Raw genomic sequence first — 9219 nt, 5'->3', positions numbered from 1 at the left:
ACCACTGCTCCCAGTGTGGAAAGTGTTTAAACCGTTCAGGGGGGCTGAAACGACACGAGAATACACACAGGGAGAATCCTTTCCACTCCTCCCAGGGTGCAAAGCTTTTGCCCATTTAGGAAGCCTGAAAGAACACATGAGACTGCACACAGCGGAGAATGATTACAAAAGGCCAGACGTGGGAAAACATTTTACTCATAACAGTCACTTAAACGTCTTTAGAGTAACCACACAGGGGAGAGAAATGACTTCTCTTAGCTTGTATATTGATATTTCACATCACATGACTTCAAATTCATCAGAGAACATACACAGTGCTCCCGTTGTATTATTGTTGACTGACAATGTGTTTACCTGTCTTTACCATATGAAATAAATGGTACAGGGTATACCAAACATATATTTGTTTGTTTTTATTAGAAAACTGAAGTGAATATGAGTCTGTCAGTTTGAATATAGAGTAGATCAGGTTCCAGGTTGTTTAAATGGTCCTTTTTTTAAACTCTTTGTGTTGGTGTTTAATTGGGTGTGTCATTCCTCCAGCACTACAGATAATCAAGTGATATTTGGATGTGATGCATTTGTTCCATTGTTGACATTTGCATTGTTGGCCCACTGATGATTTAATTAAATGAAAATGTTCAGACTGTTGTAATGGAAAATGTTAGTTGTATGGTGTCCACATAACTGAGTATGTGACTAACCTTGTGAAACTGTCCTATTATAATCTCCTGTTCTTGGACTATCATTCTGTGTGCAAACCAATTTACACCTGTGTCCTTGTATGAATAAAGTCCCGCCCAGGAACAGGAAACTATAAAGATATTTGCTCATCACCCAATGCTTCAGGAATTCAGACTGTCTACACTGCACTGTGTATGTTTATTCTCTCTGAGCTCAGAAATAAAGAGTCTTGGTTTTGACTGGACTCCAGCAGATCCTTATTTTATAATATACACACAACTCTCCCACGGATTGCTATTTATCATTGTCTCAATGAAGAGTTCTTTGTTTTACTTTCCTGGGGGCATTTACAAAGCTCCCACTGGTTGAATAAACATTGTTACCCGATTGATGAGATTATTATGGATGAGAGCAAATATTTTATTTGTCAAATGGCAACCAAGCATCGGTCATCATGTCACCAGATTAAGACCCTCAAAAGTATTGGAATTGATCATCAAGCTCATCACATGTAGTTTCACCACTCTGTGAAGTTCATACTTATTTCATCTGCAGCCTAATAAACTACATGTTTCTCAAGTTTTAGTGGGATATATATATATATAAATATTTGTACATAAAGGAGTTTCCATCGGCATTTCTCACTAAAACGTTTTTACTGACACAACCCACCATGTCAAACGAACTACATATCGTCTGTCGCCATTTATAAAAATGTTCAGGCATAAACTGGTTTCCGTCAGCCCAGTCATTACTTTTGAAATGGTTGGATCAATATCCACCTTCATGATATGGATGAAGCCTGATTGGAATGTCTGAGTAGTTCTATATGATGTCATAAGCACCCCTCTGATAATCAGGTGATATTTGGAATGTCTGAGTAGTTCTATCTGAATGTCATAATACAACCCCTCTGATAGTGATACATTTGTTACTTACAGGGCACCACTGCCCCTGACCAGCTGAATGCAGGTGGGCTCTCCTGTCAACATGGGGCTCCTGCTGCAGGTAGCCTAGCGGTTAACAGTGTTGGGCCAGTAACTGAAAGATCCCTTGTTTGAATCCCAGAGAGGACTAGGTGGAAAATCTGTCAATGTGCCATTGAGGGCTGCAACAGGAGCCTCATGTTGACAGGAGAGCCCACCTGCACTCAGCTGGCCAGGTGTCTTAACAGGAACAAGCTTGGCACACCTGTATTTTTCCCCATTCTTTTCCCATTCTTCTCTGCAGATCCTCTCAACCTCTGTCAGGTTGGATGGGGAGCGTCGCTGCACAGCTATTTTCAGGTCTCTCCAGAGATGTTCGATCGGGTTCAAGTCCAGGCTCTGGCTGGGCCACACAAGGACATTCAGAGACTTGTCCCGAAGCCACTTCTGCGTTGTCCTTGTCTGTGTGCTTAGGGTTGTTGTTCTGTTGGAAGGTGAACCTTTGCCCCAGTCTGAGGTCCTGAGTGCTCTGGAGCAGGTTTTCATCAATTATCTCTCTGTACTTTATTTTATTTATTTATTATTGAACCTTTATTTAACTTGGCAAGTCAGTTAAGAACAAATTCTTATTTACAACGGCGGCCAACCAAAAGGCAAAAGGCCTCCTACGGTGGCTGGGATTCAAAACAAGGATACATCCCTAACCAAGGCCCTTCTTCAGTGGCTTCTTCCTTGCTGAGCGGCCTTTCAGGTTATGTTGATATAGGACTCATTTACTATGGATATAGATATTTTTGTACCTGTTTCCTCCAGCATCTTCACAAGGTCCTTTGCTGTTGTTTGGGACTGGTTTGCACTTTTCGCACCAACGTATGTTGATCTCTAGGAGACAGAACAAGTCTTCTTCCTGAGCGGTATGACGGCTGTGTGGTCCCATGGTGTTTAGACTTGCATATACTATAGTTTGTCAACAAGACATTTGTGGAGTGGTTGAAAACCGAGTTTTAATGACTCCAACCTAAGTGTATGTAACATCCCTTGTATAGCCTCCACTCTGTACTGGTACCCCCCTGTATATAGCCTCCACATTGACTCGGTACTGGTACCTCCTGTATATAGCCTCCACATTGATTCTGTACTGGTACCCCCTGTATATAGTCTCCACATTGACTCGGTACTGGTACCTCCTGTATATTGACTCTGTACTAGTACCTCCTGTATATAGCCTCCACATTGACACTGTACTGGTACCTCCTCTGATATATATCCTCTGATTGAGAACCAATCTAGGCAACCAATCTAGGCAACCATAGACTTAAGGAGAGGGTCTGGGTGGGCGTCTGTCCACTGTGGCGGGACGTGGACGCCACTCTACCATAGTCTTAGTCCGCTTTCTTAGCGTCATTTGAGTGGCGACCCTCGTCGCCGACCTTGGCCTAGTAACCCTAACAAAGGGCCCACCTGGACTGAGGGGTGCCTCATTACTGAGGAAGCTCAGGACCGAGGGGTAGCTCAGGCCTGAGCTACCCCTCGGCACTGAGCTACTTTTAAAAACTTTTTATTTTGGGAATATTTTCTTAACCCTTATTTTTCTTATCTACGTTGTTGGTTATAGGCTTGTCAGTAAGCATTTCACGTTAAGATCTACACCTGTTGTATTCAGCGCATGTGACAAATAATATTTGTAACTAAATATGAAGGATGTCAGTTTCAATGTTTCAGTCTTTGATTCAATTATATTTCTGAAACTCAGGCTGTGTGTGTTTATCTGTGTCATTCCTTGATCATTCCTTGTGGTCCTGTAGCTCAGTTGGTGGAGTATAGTGCTTGTTAAACCAGGGTAGTGGGTTTGATTCCTGGGACCACCCATATGTAAAGTGTTTGTACACATGACTGCAAATCCCTTTGGATAAAGTGTCTGCTAAATGGCAGATATATCCACTGATTATACCAAACATTTGGAACACCTTCCTAATATGGAGTTGGACCCTCCCCTTTCTCCCTCAGAATAGCCTAAATTCGTCGGGGCATGGACTCTACAAGGTGTCGAAAGCGTTCCACAGGGATGCTGGCCCATATTGACTCCAATGCTTCCCACAAATGTGTCAAATTGGCTGGGTGTCCTTTGGTTGCAGTGGGGTCTCATCAGAGGAGGAAGGGGAGAACCATCGTCCTCAGTTATTTTCAGAAAAATAAAAATGGTAAAATATTTAAAAGTTGTCCTTTTTAGATAAAACTATACTAAATATAATCACGTAACCAAATAATTTATTAAAACATACTATTTTGCATCCTCCTCTGGGTACATTGACCTCAATACAAAACCTAGGAGGATTATGGTTCTCAAGGCTTCCATAGACTTACACAGTTACACAGTTGACAACAATGTAAGCTGTGTGTAGCAGTTATGAAATGGTTTGGCTTGGAAAGGTTTTTTCTCCTGGTGACATACAGCTGATGTGTTATGCATTGAAGTACAGAAACAAAGGGAGAAGGTGATAAGAGGAGAGCACATAGATGCAAGAAGGAATACAACGTGTCTGTAATGAAAGTGAACTGTGTTTATGCATGATCAGGGGTGTATTCATTCCGCCGATTCTGTTGACAACGTTTCTTAAATGGAACAAAACGGGGATAAACATGCCTGAATTTGTCCAGTAATATCTCTATTTCAGCTAGATGCAGGCGAGAGTGTGCAAGGCAGTATTGAATGTGTCACTGTCTGTCCATGTGGCACTGTCTGTCATCGCAAAATTTTCTCTCGACCTGTGTGAACCTACATTCTAAACTTTCATTCATAGGCTAGGTTGCTACCTCATGATGGGTATAGGGACATTTAGAGTATCATGTAGTAGCCTAAACTTGTTGCTGTTACATTGAACAGGGTGAGTGAAATATGAATGACAGTCGTCCAATATGCTGTAATAGAATTAAGGCCATGCTCATGAAAAAAACAATCGTCCTGCCTCATCTTAAACGGCACTGACCTCCACTGTTTGGGTGGTGGACCACTCTTGGTACACATGGGAAACTGTTGAGCTGAAAAACCCAGCAGCGTTGCAGTTCTTGACACAAACCGGTGCGCCTGGCACCTACTACCATACCCCGTGCAAAGTAACTTAAATATTTTGTCTTCCCCATTAACTCTCTAAATGGCACACATGCACAATCCATGTCTCATGGCTCAAGGCTTAAAAATTGTTATTTAACCTGTCTCCCCCCTTCATCTACACAGATTGAAGTGGATTTAACTAGTGACATCAGTAAGGGATCATAGCTTTAGCCTGGATTCACCTAGTCTTTCTAAGTCATGGAAGGAGCAGCTGTTCTTAATGTTTTGTCTACCCAGTGTATAGCACTACAGATAACCAAGTGCTATTTGCATGTGATGCATTTGTTCTGTTGTTTACAGGATGATTTGTATCTTATAGAGCGTGGCTTTAAGGGAATAGTATGGTCACATGTAGATAAAAAAAGAATGTGAAAAATTAACAGAGAAAATGTATATCAACACACTACCTATTCATAAAAGTATTTATAAATCATCTACATATTCATATTGAGCTTCTACGTCTGTGTACAGGAACGTATTATTTGGAAGAGAAAATGTATCAGCTTATTATTAAATAATTATGACGTTCTTTCCAATACAAAAAGTGTAGTAACTATTGTTTCCAAACTGCGTTACCCACTCCAGCCAGCAGCTGGCGATGTACGTCTTTCAGGAGATGCTTCTTGTGTGACGTATAATGGACTGGACGGGACGCTTCTTCAGGAACAACAACGTGGCTACTCTATCAACCACCTCGGTGGCTTGCTAGCCAACAAAAAAGTGAAAGATTAACGCTTTAGACCATCTTAATGTACATGATCTAATATCAGTGTTTTAAACACAGTTCTGTTGACGTATTAACTGGTTAACTGTAACCTAATTTGCAAACTTGTTAAAGATTGATGCTGAGCCTAGCACTAGGCTAGTCGCTAATGCTAACTAGCTAGCTAACATCCCTGACCATGAGTTCATTAAAGTACTCATCCCCTGCTATAGAAGAGGAGGTCTGCTGTTTGGAGAAAGAAGTTCTGGCGCTGAACATTGAAGAAGAGGAGGATGTTACAGTGAAAGAGAAAGAACCTTTTAGAATGAAAAAGGAGGAAGAGGAGACTGTTATAGTGAAGGAAGAAGATGCTGTTATAGTGAAAGAACATTTCAGAATGAAAAAGGAGGAAGAGGAGACTGTTATAATGAAGGAAGAAGATGCTGTTATAGTGAAAGAACATTTCAGAATGAAAAAGGAGGAAGAGGAGACTGTTATAGTGAAGGAAGAAGATGCTGTTATAGTGAAAGAACATTTCAGAATGAAAAGGGAGGAAGAGGAGGCTGTTATAGTGAAAGAAGAGAAAGAACCGTTTAGAGAGGAAGAGGATGCTATCTCAATAAAGGTGAAGGAGGAAGACGTTTTGGGAGTGAAAGAGGAGACAGAATATCAGATTAACACCAGTGAGTACTGTCTTCAACAGGGACACAAACTATGCCGTTGTTGAACTAATGTGTGGTTTTAAAGTGGCATTCTACTGAAGTTCTACACTTGAATATGTTGTTCAGTTCTATATAAATTGTTAAAGGGTCGATCTGCAATTGGTTCATATATTTTAGGGACTTTTCAATGAGATGTATTGAATTCTCCATGTGGTCTATATTAAAGTTCCCCTCATCTAATATAACAGGCTTTTAAAATTCAATATTGAAGCATAATCTCTACTTAAAATATCAAAGGGACATATTCATGCCTCTTGTAAGACCCTATGATTTTATTAGACGGTTATAAGTTTACTACTCATTTTGATGTTCTCATTAACACAGGAGAGAGACATGACTATGGTGGATCCTCTGGGGAGCTTCAACAACATCCTGATGCTGACGAGGCAGAGAAGAGTCTCTCCAGATCAGAACACCAGATGGTACAGCTTGGTCTGGACAAGCAAACAGCTTTCTCTTGCTTGGGGGCTGGGTTTCTGTAAAGCACTTTATGACAACAGTGACATCAGCATCCATAATGATGTGCGTCTGTGTCCCCTCTTTATGGTTACCAGGACAACACTAGCCCTTCCTCCCTCCCGGAGTCCCTGTATCGTGCCTCTCCTGGTAGCACCTTACTGCTGGGTATGAAGAGGTTGTCTGTGCTGCTGGTGGACTGCAGGAAAACAACGGGGCTGAGTGGAACTGTGAGAGGAGGAGAAGAGAAGAAAGGATCAGATTTGACACACCAAAGTAAGTGCTGTAGTTTAGTTGGAACAAATACAATAGATCTGCCCACTGGTATCTGTTACCAGGACAACCAGCAGAGTTCTGTTTGGTGACAGGAAGATAGACTGGTATCTGTTACCCGGACAACCAGCAGAGTTCTGTTAGTTGACAGGAAGATAGACTGGTATCTGTTACCCGGACAACCAGCAGAGTCTGTTTGTTGACAGGAAGATAGACTGGTATCTGTTACCAGGACAACCAGCAGATTTCTGTTTGTTGACAGGAAGATAGACTGGTATATTTCCACCACAGTAGACAGTTCTGTTAGTTGACATGTAAAACCTTGATGTAAGTTTGTTTTAGAGAGAAACCAATAGACCATATAAAACCTTGATGAAAGTTAGATTTAGAGAGAAACCAATAGACCATATAAAACCTTGATGAAAGTCAGATTTGGAGAGAAAGTTTCAAGAGGATCTGATGTAAGGTGCTTGTTTTACAAAAATCTTTTCCATAAAACATGATGGATGTTACATTGCCTGTCCCAGTCAACCCCCCTATCTTTACAAGACTGTAGAACAGGAACTTGTCGGCCCTGCATTGTGGACCAAATTGTGATAAATAGAAATGTTTACCAGTTCCATTTAAGGACCAAACAACTGACAGCTGTGCCAAATAAATTTCAAAATAGTTGGCAAGAGATTTTCATTGTACTGATTCCATGGCACATGGTTTATGAATTGACACGCAAAATGACGCCGGATTCAAAGCTTCAATTATTATACAAAATTCTTGCAACCAATATAATGTTATATATGGGGATACAATCTTCCCAGCTCTGCAGATTTTGCTGCGAGGAGGCAGTCATTAGGACATTTATTTTGGTACTGTCCATATGTAGCTCATTGTTGGTCACAGGTCCAGGAATCGCTGAAGAATTGCAACATTTACCTAGAACTAACGCTGCAGATGGCAATACTGGGTCATTTGAAAAGTCCTATTCAATCAATCCATAATATTATAATTATTTTAACAAAAATGTTTATCTTTAATTTACAATCTGTAGAAACTATGAGAATCGAAAAGTTTAGTACTTTTGTGAAGCATCGCAGCACAGTTAAAATATATATGGCAAATATAAATCCCATATGGATGTTAAGAGACAGATGGGAGGGGTTGAATGGAGCTGAAGGGACTGGATGGTGTTAAGAGACAGATGGGAGGGGTTGAATGGAGCTGAAGGGTGGGGCTGGATGGTGTTTAGAGACAGATGGGAGGGGTTGAATGGAGCTGAAGGGTGGGGCTGGATGGTGTTTAGAGACAGATGGGAGGGGTTGAATGGAGCTGAAGGGACTGGATGGTGTTAACTTGGCTTCTACTGCATTCGCTTAACAGGCAGGCTCCTCGTGGAGTGCAATGAGAGGCAGGTGGTTAGAGAGTTGGACAAGTTAACTGTAAGGTTGCAAGGCAGTTTCCCCCGAGCTGACAAGGTGAAAATCTAGCATTCTGCCCCTGGACAAGGCAGTTAACCCACCGTTCCAAGGCCGTCATTGAAAATAAGAATGCGTTCTTAACTGACTTGCCGAGTTAAATAAAGATTCAATAAAGGTGTAAAAAAAAAATCTGCAAAATCGCCGCCCAAAAATACCAAAAATGAGATCGGCCCTAATTAATCGGCCATTCAGATGAATCGGACTACATCTAATATAGAGTATGTCAGTTTCAAAGTTACGGTCTTTGATTCAATTATATTTTTCAAACTCAGGCTGTGTGTGTTTATCTGCGTCATTCCTTGATCATTCCTTGTGGTCCTGTATCTCAGTTGGTGGAGTATAGTGCTTGTTAAACCAGGGTAGTGGGTTTGATTCCTGGGACCACCCATAGGTAAAGTGTTTGCAAACATGACTGCAAATCCCTTTGGATAAAAGTGTCTGCTAAATGGCAGATGTATCCACTGATTATACCAAACATTTCGAACACCTTCCTAATATGGAGTTGGACCCTCCCCTTTTCCCCTCAGAATAGCCTCAATTCGTCGGGGCATGGACTCCACAAGGTGTCGAAAGCATTCCACAGGGATGCTGGCCCATGTTGACTCCAATGCTTCCCACAATTGTCAAGTTGGCTAGGTGTCCTTTGGGTGCAGTGGAGGCTCCTCAGAGGAGGAAGGGGAGGCTCCTCAGAGGAGGAAGGCGACTAAATATAATCACGTCACCGAATAATTGATGAAAACATGAAGGTCTACAGTAGCCTCAGCAGCATTCTGTAGGGTAGCACCATGGTGTAGCCTGGAGCACAGCGAGTTTCCGTTTCTCCTCTGAGTATTTTGACTTCAATACAAACCTACGAGCTTTTGGAAAAGTT

The sequence above is a fragment of the Oncorhynchus kisutch genome, unplaced genomic scaffold (assembly GCF_002021735.2).
Source record: "Oncorhynchus kisutch isolate 150728-3 unplaced genomic scaffold, Okis_V2 scaffold1427, whole genome shotgun sequence".
NCBI lineage: Eukaryota > Metazoa > Chordata > Actinopteri > Salmoniformes > Salmonidae > Oncorhynchus > Oncorhynchus kisutch.
The sequence above is the reverse complement of the archived record's forward strand: the minus strand, read 5'-3'. Positions refer to the sequence as shown.